This window comes from Rhinopithecus roxellana, chromosome 11, assembly GCF_007565055.1.
Source record: "Rhinopithecus roxellana isolate Shanxi Qingling chromosome 11, ASM756505v1, whole genome shotgun sequence".
NCBI lineage: Eukaryota > Metazoa > Chordata > Mammalia > Primates > Cercopithecidae > Rhinopithecus > Rhinopithecus roxellana.
Window position 1 is genome coordinate 68,374,115 of NC_044559.1, and position 21,413 is coordinate 68,395,527.

A 21,413-nucleotide genomic window follows, 5' to 3' on the forward strand; every position below is an offset into this window, starting at 1 on the left:
ATAATCTCTAATTCAAATTATGTTCTTATGCTTTCCTTAAATATTTTGACTTTTCATGTCCATAAGAAGAGAGTCCCCCCCTCAGATTTCTTTAGATGTATAGCAGATGCATGGGAGTTCTAGATACAGAGAATAGAGAAGGGTTGAAAAGTAGATGGCTTTACAGAAAATTATTTAATAAAGTCATTTTATGTCCCCAGAAGCAGATCATAAGTTGTACTCTTATCCTCTTTTTCTTTTCTTGCTTTCATCCAATTTCATAAAATTTATTCAGATAAAATATTTTATGTCTTAAAACCTTGTATTCAGTTACTAAAATACACCCAACCATTACACTGTGGAAGTTTTCTTTTTTTGGAAAATACCTTTAAATGTACCCTATTGATGACATCACTCTAGAAATATTTATTTCACTATTTCATTAGCAAATATTTAGATGAGTTTTAAATAATATTTTTATGCTACTTCTCTGTACATAAAAAAAGGAAAATCACCATTCACAGGTCTCAAATTCTTCAAAACATTCATAGGCCCTATGACACTATCAAGAGAAAATGTGTTTTTCTCTTTATATCTCCCCTCATCAGCCCATAGAATATGTATATGATACATAATGAATATATGGTTATTCCTGTAATCTTCACATATGAATATTTGTGAAGTTTTTTTGTTTCTCTATTTAAAAACAAAATAATTCAAACAAAGATTTTTAGGAACTTTTCCAGGGTCATAGGGTTAACAAGTAGCTGAGTCAAAATTTGAATATAAGTCTTGAGTGCAGTTCCCTTCTCTTAGAGAAAAATCATTACGCCTCTTCTGACTCAGAGGCTCACAGTTCCAACCCACTTCTCTAGCCAAAGTGTTTCCTAGCATGTTGCTTGCCAGAGCATCCACATGGGTTCTTCTTTTCCACTTCTCATCCCATGCTACCTTAAGAAACCCTGATGACTCTCTGCCCCCCATGGAGAGACCACTGCTGCTTGGAATAAGAGTGCCTCTCATTTTTTTTAATCCTATTGGAACTGTATTGCACTAATTTTTATCTTGCTGCTAGGCTACTCAGGCAAGTCTCTTAGTTTCAAAATCTTAGAGATAATAGAATTAAATATACACCCACGTTACAATCCAGAAGAATGAGGGGAAGTTTGAAGGCAAAAATACCTTACTGACTATATACAGAGCTGTGACACAAGGAAATTTTTAGCTTCAAAGATGCCCAGAAACATGAAAGGTTTTTTCGATGCTTTTCTTCTTAGTCTTGTTTTATGTTTTGCATGATTTTTTAGTTAGATTGATTACACCTTCATCCAAAATTCGGTTCTGTTTTTTGGGAATAAGTTGTGAATAACTACTAAGTAGTATGTAAGGTAATCAAAGTCCTTGCTAGTTTCAACTTTGTTAATTAAAATTTCATAAATCAACATAACACAAGCACCATGAAACCAGTTATTACTTAATCCATTTGGTCATTTTTATGTCTTTATGTTTATATTTATTTTAGTTTTACTTACTATTGGCATTGTTTACCAGTCCATGTGATAGTAGAGTCACCTCACTCTTGTCCCATGTTTCATACATGCCATGTTTGCTTAAAGGTCAATTTTGCTCTGCTTCCTCTAACAAAATTTCTTTTAAGTTTTGCATAACGCATTTAACTTTCTAGACAAATGAAAGTTTGTCTAGAAACTCTTCTGAACTCTCTTCAAGTACTAGAACTGCCTCCATTTATGGAGGCCAGAAAAGTACAGTCATCATATCTCTTAGGTGTTCTTGAAGATGTAGGAATAAAAATAAGTGAAGCACGTGAAATTTCTAAGGATGTGCCTTTATAATACATTACTTAGCACTTATTACGTAAGTCCCGCCAAATTACTTTAATTCCATGTGTATTTTCACAGTGGAGATTCTGTGCTATGAATGTAATAGAAATTTGTCAGTGAATGTGTATGCTGGGTGTATAACTCTCATCTCCACAAACTTAAAGCTCTTTAACTTTTCCATCATTATTAATGGAACTCAACGTGAATTTAGGAAACACAGACTGCAAGCTATTTTTTAACTTCCTGAAGTCTTTAGGAAAGACTGCTAGACTCTTTTACATATTTGTTTTGAAAGGAACTTATGCATGTTAGTTAGTCATTTCATTATATGATGTTCAAAGAAATAACTCAGCACAAATAACACCCATGTTAGAAAACTCAAAAGATTATGTTAAAAGAGCTAGGAGACATATAACACAATTATGCTTCTAGTAAATATTCATGAATCCTTTTGTAATTCTGTTAGGCATATCTGCTGGCACAGTGTTTCCTTGGCACTTCATCTGCATTTGAATGTGTCATAATAATTTTTACTACAGTTATCAGAAAATATTCACAAACCATAATAAAATGGTGTTTTAGAAATGTTAACCCTTCAGCCTTTGCAGTACCTTTAAGCTAGACCAGGAAGATTGCAGAAAATCAAGATGGAAAGATTATTTAAGTCCAGAAGGTTAACATTTAATCAGAAAGCGTTTGTTCACTATAGTTGTCTTTACCTCTCCCAATTCTTTGTTGCAAGATTAATTGATAAATATGAGGAAAATCTAGCAAGGTTTAAATAGCCAATAAATTATAGGACTCTAACTAGATTGAGGAGTAGCAAAAAGAGTGGTAGTAAGGGCTGGCTCTGAATCAAGTGAGATCAGGATAGGGGAAGATGGGTTTACTATGTCGATAGCAACTTTTATGTGCCGAATAGTATACTGTCACTAATATAACGGGGGACACTGAGGCACTGAGAGGTTAATTCATCCCACATTAATATCCTAACAAAGTGATCGAGCTGTAATTTGAAAGCCAAATCTGTTTTACTTGAAAGGCCATATTGTATCTTTAAACTAGTTCCTCATTACCAGCTGATGTAATACTTGATGTGCTGATCAGACAGACAAAAACAAGACGATTAAGAGACCAGAGAATTACAATTAGAAAATAGACAATGAGAAGGGGCAAATATAATTAGGATATCACTAAGCTTAAGAGGAAAGTATTTACCCCAAACATATGAACTTTAATGTGTTTTATATTTGTGTCTGAACTAATCTTACTCTACTTTTTGTTCCAAAGTAAAGCATAATGTTCATTGATATTATGTTTATTTTTTAAAGTAATCTTATTTAATGATATACTCATTTTTAAATGTAGGCTATATACAAAGATATAAATCAAATATCAATATAACCTGAAGTTACAGATAACAATTGTTAATAGCATAAACACTTCTAAAAATATATACATTTCTGTTTATGTATAACTAAAAATATTGTAAAAGTTATTTACAAAAAGTTATTCATGATGCTTATAGACTTTTTTTTTCCAACCAATATATCCTTATCATCTTTTGAGGTTAAAAATATAGATTTTTATCATCCTTTTGATGATGTGCATGTGTGTGTGTGTATATATATATATGGGTGTATATACATATATAGGTAGAATATATATATATATTACCTATATATTAACACTTGTAATTCCAAAAGAAATTTGAAATACTGTTGGAGACAGGGTTATTAAGCAAATTTGATAAATGCCAAGAAAGAATGAAAGCAGGACTATTTTACACAAGGATTTATATCATCGTCCATATTAATTTATAAAAAATGTTTACCAGTTTTCTATCTTATGCCATCTAATTGTTTTTTTAGGGGGAGTGCTATTAAAACGGCACAGTTGGTGTAAATATGCTGAAACATAAGTTTGTGCTTTCTTGTACAACTGTTTTCTAAATACGTATTTTTCATGATTGTACTGGTGGGTTGAAAATATTCACATTTTGATAACTAGCTTTCCACATAGTTTTTTTGATGTTTATAGTGTGCCTTGTACCTCACCTACTTATCCACACAAATCATTCTCTGTTTAGAATTATTGCCTAATAAGTAGGTTTAAAAAACATAGCACTATTTTAAATTGATTTTTTAATTATTTAATTGAAAAATATCATTAAAAAATAAAAAAAGAACACCTTATGCCACTGTCTACTGGAATTCTTACCTCATTCTTATTGATGCATATGAAATCTTTATTTAGAAATGATATTAACCTACTATATATTATGCGTGACAATATTTTATCAAATTTGCAATTTTTAAATTTTTTACCTGTTGAGGATAGTTTTGTTACATTGATGTTTAAAAGATATTTGAAGTCTAGTCTGTCAGTCTTTTCCTCTGTGATTTCTGGTTTTGACACTTGTGTAACTTTTGAAGGGTGGCCTATAAGCTTGCGGGTTGTGGATAAGCATAACAACTGTCTCTGGTGAGAGTGAGTGCTGGGGAAAGAAGTGAAGGTTATCCAGGCAGTTTTGAACACCTTAAGGAAAATGATCATGGTTTGACTAGAGAGCTGTTACAATATGGGCAAGGAAAACAACTCTTTCTTTCAAAGAGTACTACCCTAAAGAGTACTGTGATTACTGTGATTACTGTGATAATCTGTGATTACTGCAGATGATAGCCTGAAGTCATTGTCTGGTTTCTAGGATATCTTTTGTTTTCTTTTCTAAGAATGTTTTTCTTAGAAAGCATATATATTTGTTTGTGTGTCTGTGTTTGTATTCTACATAGGTATTAACAACTGTGACTCTAAAAGAACCTCAAAATATGAAGAGTACTAAGCACATTTGATAAATGCAAACGAAGTATGAAAACAAGATATTTTGCACAAGGTTATGATTCATGTTATACACATAGCCACAACTAGATTTTAAGATTTGCCACTGTTGCTAAACTCTTTTACAGAATATTATAAAATTATTGTTTCAGCTATTGCTTTCTCAGTAACATGACTAACAGATGAATTATATGTTAGGTCTTCTATTATGTCAATAATTTGACTACGGAATCAAATTGCATTAAAAAGTTTCATTCTATAAGGTAAATAGCAGTGTATTCAATTACTTTAAAATTTAACAGCATTATAAATAACTGTTAAAATAATTTTAAAGAACAAATATTTGTGACGTTATCATGAGAAAAATACTTTTCTCCAAAACATTTGTTTTTGTTAACCATTAGTTGTCTTCTTGAGGAGCAAGACAAAGCTGAGTTGAGTAATTTAAAAAAAAAAAAAAGGCTAACAATGTATTTTCTGTGTGTGTACGTGTGTGTATATAGAGTTAGCTCTGAAAATATGACCTCATATCACTAAACATAACTTTGTAAACACTTTCAAATAAAAATATGTGATGTATACAATACATGTAAAATATGGAGAGATAGAGTGGCTATTATTTTATGCCTATTAAATACATTAGGACTGAGGCATGCTCAGAGAAAGTGACTCATTCTTACGCCTCTGCACAGAATTTTTATTAAACACCTACAATGGTCTCCAACCATTTTGACACCAGGGATTGGTTTCATGGAAGACAGTTCTTCCACAGACCAGGAGTATGGGGGAACGGTTTCAGATTGGAACTTTTGTGCCTCAGATCATCAAGCATTAGATTCTCATAATGAGAACACAACCTAAATCCCTCTCATGCACAGTTCACATTAGGGTTTGCACTTGATATGGTTTGGTTCTGTGTCCCTACCAAAATTTCATCTCCAGTTGTTGTCCCCATATATTGAGGGAGGGACCTGGTGGGAGGTGATTGGAACATGGGGATGGTTTCCCTCATGCTGATCTCATTATTGTGAATGAGTTCTCATGAGATACAATATATTTTCTAAGGAGCAATTTCCCCCCCACACTCTCTCTCCACCTACAACCAGATGTTGCCTTGCTTCCCCTTTGCCTTTCACCATGGTTATAAGTTTTTTGAGGCCTCCCCGGCCATGCAGAATTGTAAATTGACTAAACCTCTTCTGTTTATAAATTACCCAGTCTCAGGCAGTTCTTTATGGTAGTGTGAAAACAGACTAATACAGTAAATTGATACTGAGATAGTGGGGTATTGCTATGAGATAACTCAGAATGTGGAAGTGACTTTGGAACTGAGTAATTGACAGAGGTTGGAACAGTTTGGGGGACTCAGATGAAGACAGGAAGTTGAGGAAAATTTTGGAATTTCCTAGAGACTTGCTGAATAGTTTTGACCAAAATACTGATAATGATACTGACAATGAAGTCCAGGCAGAGGTGGTCTCAGATAGAGATGAGGAACCTCTTGGGAACTGGAGCAGAGTTCACTTTTGCTATGTTTTAGCAAAGAGACTGATGACATTTTGCCCTGAACCTAAAGATCTGTGGAAATTTGAACTTGAGAGACATGATTTAGGGTATCTGGCAGAAGAAATTTCAACGGCATGCAACAGGTGACCTGGATTATTCTGAAAGTGTTCAGTTATATGCATTTACAAAGAGATGATCCGAAAGTGGAACTTAAGTTTAAAAGGGAAGCAGAGTGTAAACGTTTGGAAAATGCACAGCCTAACCATGTGGTAGAAAAGAAAAACCCATTTTCTAGAAAGGAATTCAAGCTTGTTCCAGAAATTTGCATAAGTAACCAGGAGCCAAAGGTTAACAGCCAAGGCAATAGAAAAAAATGTATCCAGGGCATATTAGAGATTTTCACAGCAGCCCTTCCCATCACAGACCCATAGACCTAGGAGGAAAAAATGGTTTCCTGGGCCAGGCCCAGAGCCCTGCTGCTCTCTGCAGCCTCAGGACTTTGTGCCCTGTGTCCCATTCTATCTCCAGCTGTGGCTAAAAGGAGCCAAAGTACAGCTCAGGCCACTGCTTCAGAGGGTGTAAACACCACCCTCAGTGGCTACCACGTGGTGTTGGGTCTGCAGGTGCACAGAAGACAACAGTTGAGCTTTGGAAACCTCCACATAGATTTCAGAAAGATGTATGGAAAAGCCTGGATGTCCAGGCAGAAGTCTACTATAGGGGTGGAGCCCTGGTGAAGAACCTCTGTGAGGGTAGTGCAGAAGGGAAATGTGGGGTTGGAGCCCACACATAGAGTCCCCACTGGGGCACTGCTTAGTGTACCTGTGAGAAGAGGGTCACAGTCCTCGAGCCCCCAGAGGAAGATCCACCAACAGCTTGCACCATGTGCTTGGTAAAGCTGCTGGCACTCAATGCCAGCCTGTGAGGGCAGCTGCAGGGGTTGTACACTACAGAGCCACAGGGGTAGAGCTGCCAAAAGAGTCCACTCATTGCATCAGTATGCCCTGGATGTGAGACATGGAGTCAAGGAAAATAATTTCAGAGCTCTAATAACTGCCTCACTGGGTTTCAGACTTGTGTGGGGCTCATGGCCACTTTGTTTGGCCAAGTTCTTCTATTGGTATGGGAACATTTAGCCAATGCCTGTACTCCCATGTACCCTGGAAGTAACTAACTTGTTTTTGATTTTACAGGCTCAGAGGTGGAAGAGATTTGGCTTGTCTCAGATGAGACTTTGGACTTGGACTTTTGAATTAATGCTGAAATGAGTTAGACTTTGGGGGATTCTTGGGAAGGCATGATTGGTTTTGAAAAGGAATTGAGATTTGGGAGGGGCCAGGGACATAAGGATATAGTTTGGCTCTGTGTCCTCCACCCAAATTGTATCTCAAACTCTAATCTCCAGGTATCGAGGGAGGGACCTGGTGGGAAGTGATTGGATCATGGGGGTGATTTCAGTCATGCTGTTTTGTGAGAGTGAGTGAATTATCATGAGATATGATGGTTTTATAAGTGGCAGCTTCCCCTGCACTCTCTCTATTGCCTGTCACCATGTAGGATGTGCCTTCAGGTGGTCATGCTCACTTGTCCTCTTCTTACCTCCTGCTGTATGACCCAGTTCCTTACAGGCCACAGATTGGTATCAGTCTGTGCTCAGGGATTAGGGACCCCTTACTTACAACAAATATTCATTGATTTACTTGTATGTGGCAAGTAATAGTCTAGTCTCCAGAAAAAGAGCAGTAGAAAAGAAAAGAGAGAATCCCCTACCCTGGTAGGACTTGCAGTTCAATAGTGGTGCCAGGATGGTGTTTTTGAAATGTAATATATAAATATAGATAGATAGATGACAGATAGGTAGGTGAATAATATATATGTATAGCAATGGAGAATACAAATGCTATTAGTAAATAGAGCAGAGTAAGGGAAATTGGAATACTGATGGGGCAGTTTGTAATTTCATATATAGTGGTCAGAATACTTCTTAAAGGAAAAATAATAGCATTCAAAGAAACATGTAAAGGAAACAAGGGCTTTCATAAATCCAAATATCTGTGTCCTAGATATCTGGAGGAATCAAAATATCTGTATCCTGGCTGCTAGGACTCTAATACTCTAGCTCTGCAGCAGAATTTTGCTTGGGGGTAATCAAGGGATATCAAGAAGAAAAGTTAGTTTAATATAGGAGAAACTGTGATTAAAGAGCAAATGAGAGTCAGACTTTATAAGACCTATGGATAATGGTGAGAATTTCATCTTGTTTTAAGACTTTTAATTTCCAGTTATTGTAACACAACTCAAAGTAGTTTACACAAAAAGGAGAAATTAAATTGACTTTGCCTATGTTTTGTTCCCATCACTACAGGTTCCCACAGTTTTCATGAAGATGGGGCACTACAGTTTGACCAGTCTATATCACATGACTATACCTGTGACTGGAAAAGTGAGCAGTAATTGACATCAAACCAGAAGAATATAAAATGGCAGAAAAGACTTTACCACAAAGAGAGAAATGTACGTGTTATACAAACTTAATAGTTGACGGTTTTAAATACCTAAGATAAGGAACAAAAGTTCATGTTTTCTTAGGCTAAATCCCTTTTTTGCTTATTTTTATCTTTCTTGGGTAAATAACAAGGAATGGGAGTGGTAGGCTGTATATTATGTACACATTTAGTTTTATTTTAAAAATCAATAAATGGCTTTCCAAAATAAGTACACGATTTTGCATTCCCACCAGTATTGCATGAGACTTCAGTCGTTCCATATTCTTGTCATCACTTGATATTGTCAGTTTTTAAATAGTATTTTAGCCATTCTAATAGGTGTGCTGTGCTATTACATTGCAATTTTAATTTAATGTTTTCTAATTACTAATATTGTCAAACATCAATTCATTTCTTTTTTATTTGTCGTCTCTATATATTCTCTGGTGAAGTCTACAATGAAAGTTCTTGATCATTTTTAACTTTTTGATTATTGAGTTAGCGTTCTTTATTTACTGTGGTTAGAAGTCCTTTATCAGATAATTGTTTTACAAAGCTTCCCTTCAGTGAGTGATTTGCTTTAAATGTTTTTACAATATCTTTTAAAGAGTAGACTTTCTTATCTTAATGAACTGTAATGTATTACTATTGTTGTCGTTTTGTGTTTTCTCAATCCAATGTAAGAAATCTTTGCCCATCTCAAAACTTGCAAATACACTCTTCTATAATTTTCTTTTAGAAGAATTACAGTCTTGGGTTTTATGTTTAGGTCCAGAATGGCTTAAAATTTTATTTTTATATAATAAAAGGTATGACTTGAAGTTCATTGTTTATATATAGTTGTTAAGTTGTTCAGCATGAATATTGAAAAGGCTATTCTTTCTCCATTGAAGGGGCTTCCCAACTTTTTCTAAAAGTAATTGACCATATAATATAGTTAGGCTGTGTTCCCATAAAAATCTTATCTTGAATTGTAATAATCCCCCTGTATCCAGGGCAGGGCCAGGTGGGGATAATTGAATTATGGGGGTGATTTCCCCCATATTATTGTGGTAGTGAATAAGTCTCATGAGACCTGATGGTCTTATAAATGGGAGTTACGTTGCACAAGCACTCTTACCTGCTGCCGTGTAAGATAAGACTTCACTCCTGCTTCGCCATTTGCCATGTTTGTGTGGCCTCCCCAGCCAACTGTGAGTCCATTAAACCTCTTTCCTTTATCAATTATCCAGTCTCAGGTATGTTTTTATTAGCAGCATGGGAACAGACTAATACACCATGTATGTGTAGACTTATGAATGTATCCTCTATTCTCTTCCACTGATTTATTTGCCTAATCTTTCTCCAGCACCACATAGAAATAATTTAATTTTCTTTTTTCAAACCATGAACTTTTTGATTTGATATTTTTGTCCTGTTGTACTGCCTAAGACCTCCATTTCAATGTTAAATAGCACTGATTAAAGTTGGTTATTTGACTTTATGGCCAGATCATAGAATTAGTACATTCTGTATTACCAAAAAGTGTGATATTAGGTATAGGTTTTTAGTAGATGCCCTATGACAAGTTGATAAAGTTCTCATTAATTACTACTTCAATCACAGCTATTATGCTGAATGCTGAATTATTAAAAATACTCATTTTGTATTGTATTAGTTCCCCATTGATGCCATAATAAATTACCACAAGCTTAGTGGTTTAGATCAATACAAATTTATTATTTTATAGTTATGGATTTCAGAAGTCCAAAATCAGTTTCACTGGGCTAAAATCATGACATCTGCTAGCCTGCATTTCTTCTGGGTGTGCTAGAAATTAGTCTGTTTCCTTTTGTCAGCTTCTAGAGTCTGTCTACATCCCATAGCTTGAGTCACCATCTTTATCTTCTCTCTCTGACTCTTATTCTCCTGCCTCCTATTTATAAAGATACCTCTGAACACATTGGCTTTATTAGCAATATCCCAATCTCAAAATTATTATCTTAATCATATCTGAAAATTTCATTTTACCATGTGAGGTAACATATTCACAGGTTCCAGAGATTAGGGCATGGATATCTCTGGGGAGCTTTTATTTAGCCTACTAAATCCACCTATTAGTGTGATTATATGGCTTTTTTCCTCTTTTAATATAAAAAAATACATTGATTTATATTCAGTTGTTTAATCTACCTTATAATACAGGCATAAATCTCACTTCATCTTGATGTTTTATCATTTTTATATGTTGGTAGATTTGATTTGCTAATATACTATTGAGGTTTCTGTACTTTTACTCTTGTAGGGTATTGATCTGTATTTTCTTATAATAGAGAGCTTCTGTTAAGGTCTCTTAAACACCTCATAAATCCACACAGAGAGATGATTCCTCTTCCTTCCCCTGGAAATTGTCATGACTGGACAGGACACTCTAAAATTGTATGCCATTTTTCTATGAGACTCCTGAGGAAGCCAATACAGAGAAGGAGTGGCACCAAAAATATTTAGAGAAAAGAAGAGCTAAACTCTTGACATCTGTGCTTTGAGTCTTCCTCTAACACTAGCCTCTTGTTATATGAAATAACACATCCCCTTATTACTTCATTTGTAGAATTCTGCTTTTGTTTTTACTTTTCTGTTACAAGAAGCCAACTTCATCTGGAATTACATATGTGGAAAGTTTTATTTGGATTATCTTTAAAAACCTGGATTTTTAGGCCTTATTGGTAATATTCCTCATGATTAATTCAAACTGATTAATGCTTAATCAATGCTTATTTCTATTCGCATATTTATTCTGGTAATATTATAAATAAAACACAATAATCGACCATTTTGTTATTTTCAGTATTTTAAAAACAGATGGTTTATCTTGTATGATTTTGATTTTCATCTAATGGTTTCATACTTAGTGAAAATTTTAAAAAGCTAAAACGGAGACTGAGATATAGAAAAGAAATTAGTTTCAATTTTTTTTTTTACCCGATTGGAAGTAAAAGTATAGCAAAAAATATTACCATATGTACTAGTCCATTTTTACACTGCTATAAAGATTCTACTGGAGACTGGGTAATTTATAAAAGAAAGAGGTTTAACTGACTCACAGTTCTGCATTGCTGGGGAGGCCTCAGGAAACTTACAATCTTGGCAGAAGACAAAGGGAAAGCAGGAACAAGTCAGCAGGAAAGAAGAGAGTGAGGGCACAGGAAAAAATTTCCATTTATAAAACCATCAGATTGCCTGAGAATTAACTCAATATCATGAGAACAGCATGGAGGAAACTGCCCCCATAATCCAATCACTTCCCTCCCTTGACAGGTGGGGATTACAGGCCCCTCCTTGTACACGTGGGGATTATAATTCAAATTTGGGTGGCAACACAGAGCCAAACAGTATCACCATAATATGTTGGTGATATTGTTCCCAAGAGATTTTAATATCCTTTTCATCACTTACACAATTCTGGGCTATAACAGTAATGTCAAATTTCCTCCATTACAATAACTCTTAGGTTTCCTCTTTATTATTATTATTATTTTATTCCTTTTTTTTTTTTTTTTTTTTTTTTTGAGAGAGAGGGAGTTTTCTCTTGTCACCCAGTCTGGAGTGTAGTGGCGGGATCTCGGCTTACTGCAACCTCTGCCTCCCAGGTTCAAGTGATTCTCCTGCCTCAGTGTCTGGAATAGCTGGGATTACAGGTGGCCACCACTATGCCTGGCTAATTTTTTTGTATTTTTAATAGAGGCAGGGTTTCACCATGTTGGTCAGGCTGGTCTCAAACTCTGGACCTCAGGTGATCCACCCGTCTGGACCTCCCAGTGTGCTGGGATTACAGGAGTGAGCCACAGTGCCCATTAGGTTTTCTCTTAAAGCAGGGTTTTTGTGTGTTTATTTGCTTTTTAGTTTTTTGCTTTTGTTGTTTTTAGGTTGGTCATGGATCAGCTAAGTGAAGACTTGCAGGCTTCATGGCACAACTTCTCTGAACTAACTGGTAGTAATGGCTTTAATAACTTTGACAAAAATCTCTCAGACAAGAAGATTATTAAGCTTATTTAATGGATGATTATACAAACTCAGCTGGACAAAACTCCAGTTTCTAAAGTCTGATTTACATATGCATAATATCAATTGTACATATTTTAAGGAAACTGAAGAGATCTTTCCACATTGATTATATATGTCTCAAAATCTAAAATACTAGTGCGAGTTTTTTTTTCTCTGTCTTGGGGCTTGACTTCTTCATTGTATTTTGTTGTTTCAGTCGTCTAACAGTACATGGCTTCCAAGTACAGCCATACTCAAATTTAAATTATGCAATCGAAGTTTAGTTGATACAGATATTCATGGATGATCACTAGTCAGAGATCACTAAGTAAAACACTACACTGGGATTCCAAGAGGGCTAAACAAATGCTAAATTGCAGAACCCAAGGTCTAGCATGTCTGCTCAAGCTACATTAGTAATTAAATAAGCTTATTCTAAGTGTTCCAAAACCCCCATTAAATAAAGCATTTTCTTGATATTAGAGATTTTGCATAAACCATTAAATGTTTTTACAATAACCAGAACACTTGAAATAAAAATAAACTGAAAATAAAACACTTGGAGATTCCAAATTATATTTGCAAATAGCAAATTTCTCATTGAGACATAGATTTTTAAGGTGGTTGAAAGCAATTTACTCAGGAGTAATCATTATATATTGTAACAACTATTCTCCAAGCTGTTAACATCAATATAAACAGTTGCTATTGACCATTTGTGAGAGCTAATTAATATTCTATCAAAAAATCAAGGGATTATTGAATAGACTACATTTGCATATAGGGGCAACTGGGCTATTTCCTAGAAAATATGACCACATTGTTATTGATTGCAATGCTTTAAAACAAACTCCACATCAAAAGTGTGTAGTTTTCATCACAGTATGTAACTTGTTTTTCCTACAACACAAAGAAAATTAACTTCCACGTGACTTCAAACTGGTGTACAGTTAATTGCTCTCCATAAATTATTCATTATAAATTACATAGACATTAGTTGAGTGTTTCTAATAGTTTCGAGCCACTTAAAAGATACACTAGAAGTTAAGCTCATAGCTACACTTTCAGCTACAGCAATTTATTTTCTACTAGTGAAAGAGAAATATGAAAAAAATTGTTTAAATAATAGTTCATTTTTTGTATTTCATTTGTAGGAAACTACAAAAAATATTACAGTAATTTAATTACATTGTAACAACTAAATTGTGTACAGAGGATAATATCGAGTAATGCTAACTTCTGGATTTCACACACAGAATAATTCAATTAACCAACTTTTTATTTCAAAAGTGACCTTCCGTCTCAAGTGGGTACAAATACTATGATTTATGTTTTGTTGATGGTTCGTATGGCAGCATCTCTCCTAGTTGAGTTAAATTTCTGTTAGAATAAACAAACTTTTCTTATAAAACTGCTCATTTTTTTATGTTTAAAAGCATGTAGTTTCCAATAAAATACAGAGATGCTTTATTTATTTAATTATTGGGTTTTCCTGACTAGGAAATGTTTATATAAGGTTTGTGCGGACTAAGAAGCGTGAAAATGCTAAAAGTTTAATAGATACTCTATATGACTACAAGGTTTAAATTTCAGAAATTATTCTTTCTTGTCATCATCTGGTAGTTAATTCAATCAACTGAAACAAAAGCTTTCTTGCCAAAATACCTGAAAGAAGAGCCCAGCACAACAGAAAATCTCAGTAAGAATGGAGACATAGGAGCTTACCGAATCAACCCATTAATGTTGTTGATGAAGTACTGGCTCACAACTACAGATATGACAAGAAACAACGTAAGTGGATTTTGAGAACCAAAGATCAAACAAAAATCTCAGAGAAGCAACTGAGTGGCATTTATAGGCAAAGACCTGAATAAGATTCCAGACGCTCTGAAAACTTTTACCTGACACTGAAACCACAACCTACAGAAAGCTGATCAGAATTTGTCGGCTTAGTTCAAGGAGGTGGTTGAGTTCTAAGCCAGAACAAAAATAAAGCAAGGTATCTATGTTCTACCACAGGGCTTAAGCAAGATCTGCAGTGTCATAACAAAATACTGAAAATTTCTAGTGCATAAACCAAAATTATTCAGTGTATGGTAGAAACAGGAAAATCTCAAGTTTCGTGAAAAATTACAATTAAAAATGTTAACGACTAGAGGACACAGATATGGGAATTATCTGACAAATATTTTAGAAGAGCTATTTTTAAAGGCATTCAACGAGTAATCGTAAATACTCTAAGTAAATAAGAATACAGTAATTCTCAGGATATAATATTGAATACTTTTTCTAGTGTTTATTATTATTAAGCTACAGGCATTTTTTAAAATTCAGAAAAGGTTGTTGAATTTTACTCTTATCTAATAACATCTATTGAAATATTCAAATCGTGTTTCTTCTTTAATCAGTTATTATCAGTTTTCTGACTTTCACTATATTCAGAATACTGTGCTTGCATCTTCATCCATTAATATATATGGAACACATTTCAGGCAACAATATTATTATACAAATATATAGTTTTCTCAAATGGATAAATTCAAGCAATACTATGTGTGTGACAGAGTCTCTTAAATTGCTCACACATTCAAATACAATGGAAAATTAAGAAACAAATATTTTGTCTTTGTTTTCCATTAAATGTCTGGGAGATCTTTGGAAACCACTTTATTTCTGTAGGTATCAGTCTTATCATCTGTGTAAAAATTGTTTACTTTGAACAACTTCCTTCCAAGTACACACTTCCCAGTCTTTCAACATGTTAAGGTTTTCCCTGCATATACACCTGCTTTATATGTGAAGTAAGATTATATTCTCTTACCACTTCTATTTAATATTTTTACTGGAAGATTTTACCAATTCAACAGGACACAGAATAAAGAAGAGGGAGAAGAATGAATAATAGTCATAAATATATGAAATAAATAATCACAACTACATGTATTTGCGGATTACATAATTGCACATTTAGAAAATTCAAAAGAATGTACAAAAAACTTGCTAGGTGTAAAAAGTAAATTCATAGTCTCAGGATACAATATTAATCTATAAAAATCACTAGGTCTTTATGTTAAGAACAAAGTAATTCATTTACTTTAGGAACAAAAATTATGTTAAATATACTATCTGCAGTAGCACCAAAAACATAAAATATCTAAAAATATACTTAACAAAATATAAAAGACTTCTACACTGAAGGTCACAAAACATTGCTGAGGGAAAAAAAAGACTAATTGTTTGGAAAATTATTACAAACTTATTTGTGAGAAGCCTCGATATTGTAAAGACATGTATTCCTTCAAATTTGAATTAATTCAGCATACTTTTTTTCAGATATGTACAAACTAATGCTAAAGTTTGTATAGACTTATACAAACACCATTGTAAATATAGAGCAAAGTCAAAGGCATTAGTGCAACATGAATTTAAACTTATTATAAAGTTACAGTAAGAGTGCAGTATTGGAACAAGAATAGTCAAAAAGTTTAACTAGAAAAAAAATTCACATTCAGTAGTCCAATTATATTTAGCAAAGACATTAATTAATCTAAATTGGAGTAAAATAATTTTTCCACAAATTATTGTGTATCAGTTGCCTATTTATAATTTTTTAAAAGGTGAACAGTGTTAACCTTACATCACTTCATAACAAAAATTAACACACATAAATATAAAAGGAAAATTACAGCTATTAAAATAAATTATTGAAGAACATTTAAATGAAACATTTTTTAAAATATATGGCTAAATTGACTTTTACATAAAAACAATCTGGAGAACTCCCAGTTTCTAGTTTAACATTATAAGGAGCTCAGATGTGACTCTTTCCTAACAAGTAAAAATCTGAACAAATTGTAAAATTAACAACTCTTCTTAAGCCTGTACTGTAACATTAATAAAAGTGAGGTTATAGAGCAAATTGCTGCCCCATAAAAGTGAGACAGACAGAATAACTCCGAGAATCACAGTCTGCCAAAACAGACATCCATAAAATGAAACTTCTGCGGGAACCAATGCTAAAGCAGAAAAGCCTAAAATGTAATTGACAAAATTCCTGGAGACGCAGGATGGATACATCTGAGAGTTATAAATTCCAGCCATCAGAAGCCCCCACACTTTAGTGAGTTTTATCACCTGAAGCTATAACAGCATCTAAACATAAATATTGGAGAAAAATCCTCTCGCGCTGTGGCAAGGGAAAGAGAAAAGGCACCCTTATGAAATATACCAGAGCCTTCTGTTTTCTGCCCTTGGGACAAACTATTTAAACAAGGCTTAACTTCTTGGGGTTTTATTGGAGTGTAGGAGACCTGGGGAAGGGAAGTAATCATCTAGCTTTCCATGGGGAGGAAGACAAATGCTTAATTCCAGCACCCTCTAGCCATCAACATTGGAGAAAGGAAACGCCCAACTCCAGCCACTTTAAGCCGCTCTATCTCACTTTACCACGTAAAAGGAGCGAATCAGATAAGGCTACATACTGTTGGATTTCAAGTATATGACATCTCTAAAAAGGCAAGACATTGGAGAGAATCAAAAGATCAGTAGTTGTCAGGGGTTAGTGGGAAGGGAAGGATAAACAGGCCAAGAACAGAGAACATTTAGGGCAATGAAACTATATATATATATATATACACACACATACATATATACACACATATACATACACACACGATATATATATATATATATACATATAAGTTATATATATAGTACTGTGAGTGTGAATACATGTCATTATACATTTGTCCAAACCCATGCAATGTGTGATACCAAGAAAGAAACCTAATGTAAACTATAGACTTTGAGCGATAATGGCTTGTCAACGTAGGTTCATTAATTGTAAAAAAATGCATTATTCTAATGAGAGACAATGATAGTAGAGAAGACTATGCATGTTTAGGGGCAGAGAGTATATGAGAAATTTCTGCCTTCTGTTCAAGTTTACTGTAAATCTATAACTGCTCTAAGAAATATAGTATATTATTTTAAAAGTAATACAGAGTTCAATAAGCCCTAAAAGAGAGAGCGCATGTTGACTATGATAATTAGTATCCGAGGTTTTAGAGGAATGTTTTTATTGTATTATTATTGTTTTTTAATCCAAGAAGAGTCAAAAGGATGTTTATTTCTCAGTTAATGTATCTTTTCCAGTATAGGGGATACCCCAAAAATGCAAAAACAATAACAAAAAGCAATCTTATTAAAAGACCTTATCAAGAATATGAAAAAAGCAGGAAAAAAACATTCACAGATACATTTCTGAACAAAACTTGATCCAGAGTAGATAAAAACATCCAACAAGTAAATAATTTGTAAAAATTTGGAGTGAAAGTAATATTCTATAGCTTAATTGGTATGCTGCTTAAACACAAATATACATTTGACAAAACAATCAAACTGTATTCCTTACACACATGTACTTTATACATGAGCATATCTTAATTTAAAAATTAAGGAAAAAGTAAGTTAATATACATTCCTCTTTGTGATTTATTGAATCATTGCCACCAACTCTAAGCAGGTAGCCAATTCTGTATCATTTGCTATTCTTATGTGATTGATAACATTTAAGTTCACTTTGTGGTTTTGAAAAATGTCCAAGGACAAAACCATTCTATATTTTAGTATCCCTGACACTAATTCCATACCACTCTATAGGTCTCCCTAGTTACACACATTTTAATTCACATGTCCCACATGCTTTTATTTATTACTGAGTTTATTAGAAAGCTCTCTGTGCAACCTACATTGTTTTCTTTAGTTTTCCTGGTAGTTTCCCAAGGATGAAGAGGACATTTTTGAAGTTATTAATAAACAATTTAAGGAGAATCCTGCACCACTTTGTAAAAATTCATCTCATTATTTTATAATGATATAAATGCATTATCTATTAGGCTGTCTTTTCCAAAGCAATTAAACACTAATTTCTAATATTTGTCTCTCTTTCTAGAATATAACATTCAAATTAATTTCCCCTTTCAGACTGTTAATGGCTTGTGAAATTGGACTCACTGGACTCAGTAAGACAAACTGGGTAGGCCATACAAACTTTTATGTATGTATGTATATATGTATTTATTTATTTTTGAGACAGAGTTTTGATCTTGTTGCCCAGGCTGGAGTGCAATGGTGTGAACTTGGCTCACCGCAACTTCCGCCTCCGGGTTCAAGCAATTCTCCTGCCTCTCGAGTAGCTGGGATTACAGGCATCTGCTACCACACCCGGCTAATTTTTATACAATTTTTATATTTTTATATTTTTAGTAGGGACAGGGTTTCACCGTATTTGCCAGGCTGGTCACCAACTCCTGACCTCAGGTGATCTACCCAAAGTCCTGGGATTACAAGCGTAAGTCACCACGCCCAGCCAGGCCATACAAACTTTAACCTCACTTTCAGACTTTCTTCTGTTTAGATGCAATGCTTGGTTTATATTTCAGAACCAAAGAGCTCTGTAGAGACAGGAAAAACAAAACAAAACAAAACGCAATAATAACTTCTACTGTTCAAATGAAGAGAACTAAATTTAGAAGAAGAAATAATAATAACACATTTCATGAAAGCCCCAAAGAAAGCTCCATCTTTTTGAGTTTTGAAAACAATAAACCCAGTTTTATATATTTAAATGTCTTCCTTATGGAGTAGTGGGAACATTTATGCTGCACTTTATTCATTCATATCATATTGATATTCATTCATATCAATATGAATTGGAAAATGAAATGTTAAAGTGCTTATATTTTCTAGAAATAAAAACAGTTGAAGTATAGGAAATGTAATCAGACAAAAAAAGGTTCACAGCAGGTAGTTGTCTCCACATTTGTATAGTTATCTGATATGTTTTTTTTTTTTCCAAAATTTGCACATCTTCATGCAAATCAAATGACACAGGGTAGATTAGTCAAGATTTGCACATCTTCATATTAGTAACTGGACTATTGAGAAGCTGAGATAAAATTTTATCTAAATGATTATTTAAATAAAAACCCAGCTCACATTTTTTTAAGTTTCTCACAAGCTACCAAGCAAGGAAGACTTTTTATGAATAGTCAGTATCTCTGAAACCTGTAATTTTTCCTAGTTACAAATTATCCAACTGGATAACTTGTTCTTAAAAATGCAAAAATCAGCCAAATCCAACTCTTCAGAGGAAAGATTTCACACACTGTCCAAGTGGAAAGAGCAAAGGCAGGCTGCCACTAAGGATTCTTTAGCATGCCTATTCTTTCTAACTTGATTCAGGTAAAAAAAAATTGAAAACCAAAAATGTCTGTTATCTTAATTGCTTTTGGTATTATGTGCTCTCTGTCTCCCCTGGAGCTATTTCAGTGTGGTCAGAGAAAATGCTGTCAGTTGATATGTTAACCAGTGGTATCAACTTGAATGCTGACACTTTCCTCATGCATTCTATCCGGCTCTGCATACTCAACAGGAAATGCAGGGAAATGCTGGCATGACCTGACTTACGCTGTCAGAGCCTACCAGTGTGAAGTCCATTGCTACTAATGATCATGCTACGAACTGCCAGCATGACATTATTAACGATACTGTCTGAGATCTGCAAACCTCTAGTGTCTCAATTAGCAAAAGTACACACTGTCGGTTTAACCTGAAGATTAAATATCTAAAACAAAGAAAAATTTAATATGAGGTGCATGACAATTTTCTAAGTGTTCTGAGCATTTGATATTGGTGACTTGTTTATTTTAGACTATTAAAATTATTCAAATTCCTCAAATCCATGTGGACGACTTACTGAATAAGGATACTAATGATGTAGAATGTTGGGTGGGGGCTCAGAGATGATCATAAAAAATGTTTGTATTGAATTGAATACACTTTTATTCTTTTTTGGAAAATGGCTTCAAATAAAAACACTTAGAGTTTATGAAAATTTTCCTCATATTACCTTTTGATCCTTCTTAGTTACATAGCATCATATGTGCACAAATACACACATGTCTGCAATTCCTCACTCAGTAACATTCGTTAATGACTTCTGTATTTCAGGCACGGTCCTGGGTTCAGTGATAAGAAACAGATACATAAGGAAAGACTCTTCCATTTAGAAGGTTATAATTGAGTTTTTACTTTTTCCCATGAGCTAGTTGAAATAATTAAATCGTCTCATTGACTCATCTCTTCCACCATTAAGTTATTTTTTGCATATTGAATTGAAATTTCCAATCCAACTAACCCCCCACCATTCTATAGCATAATGTGATTTTGAATTGATTAGTGACAATTAACATCCAAAAACTAATATTTTGATATTGTATTAAGAATAGTATGATCAGGCCACTGCACTCCAGCCTGGGTGACAGAGCAAGACAGCATCTCTCTAAAAATATAGTACCTACTATTTTTTTAACATTATGTTTAAAGGACTACACTAAAGCATTTGTATATACAATTCATTCGTTTATTAACCATTATTGAGCAACTACCATGTGTGAGAACCTAAACTGTGCTGAAGATACAAGGGTGAAGAGAAGAGACAAGATCACTTCTTTAAGCTGCATACATTCAGGTTGGGGGATATATATGTGTAAAATAAATTAACAAGTGTCAGATTAGGTAGATATCTATAGTAAAAGCAAAAACATAATGGCAGGGTAGGATCATGTACAATGTCTGAGGAAAATCCTCCATGTTTGCACTCCAAATTAACACAAATGTCATGCATTTCCCTCATAGGGTTTCTTCTCCTTCTATACTGCCAAAAAAAGGAACCAGG